Source organism: Triticum aestivum, chromosome 2A (assembly GCF_018294505.1).
Source record: "Triticum aestivum cultivar Chinese Spring chromosome 2A, IWGSC CS RefSeq v2.1, whole genome shotgun sequence".
Lineage (NCBI taxonomy): Eukaryota > Viridiplantae > Streptophyta > Magnoliopsida > Poales > Poaceae > Triticum > Triticum aestivum.
Genome location: NC_057797.1, coordinates 346736114 through 346736977, shown reverse-complemented (window position 1 = coordinate 346736977; position 864 = coordinate 346736114). Strand labels below are relative to the sequence as shown.

The window sequence follows — 864 nt, the reverse complement described above, 5'->3', positions numbered from 1 at the left end:
GGGGCCCTCCCGGCCCGGACCGACCCCGAGCGCCGTGCCCCGCGCGCCTATCTACGCCGCCATCGCCGAGGCGCTCCGCCGCCCTCCGCCGCCATCGCCGACTGGCGACCACCGTCGCCGTGCCAACGCCGGGCGCCTCCGCCGCCTGCTGCCCGGTGGCCGCCGCCCCCTCCTCACCGCCTCGTGGCGCCATCTCCGTCTCCGGTCGCCGCAGTTCTGGCCGGATCCCGCTTCGGTGACCACCCCGACCTCGCCGGCCGCCTCTCCTTCTCCGGTGGCTACAGGAGCTCCGGTGATCTCCTCAGTTCCCGCGACTCAGATCTGGATCTGGAAACCCTAGGGGTTGACCTCTCTTTTTTCCCCAAGTCCCAGATTATTTTGCATACTTTGACCTGCTACATCTCTGCATCCGTAGATCCGTTTGGGGCATATAGCATATCAAAATATTCGTCTCAGAGAGCACATTATTGCATCTCATTGCATCATTTTCATTTGAGTTCATCTTGATGCCCGAAATGTTGTTGGAAGAGTGCTATTTGAGATAATTGTCAGATCTGCTGCTCCAAATAGCTATTTGTCATTTTTGCCATGATTAATGTGTGCATGATATGCCCCTGAGCTCTAGATATGTTTCGTTATATGCCATGCCATCTTTCCAGAGGTGCTATCCATGTATTTTTGTGATTTGTGTGGTGACTAGCACAAGTTTGCAAAGTGGTGCATTCGTTAATGCTGATTTCAGGGACTTAGCAATTCCACTAAGTCCTTGATCTGTTTTTATCAATATGCCATATGTTCAAGTTGTTTCCTAGTGATCCGTGCCTCTTTCGAGGATGATCAGTAAGGATGTTTTGTTAATCTTGT

The 864-nt window shown here is 53.4% G+C and overlaps 1 pseudogene; it reads right to left on the bottom strand.

Annotated features, from left to right (window-relative positions):
- The window catches only part of LOC123191668 (photosystem I assembly protein Ycf3-like), a 45368-nt pseudogene extending 45175 nt beyond the window's left edge, over positions 1 to 193 (bottom strand).
- Positions 194 to 864: the final 671 nt, after the last annotated feature.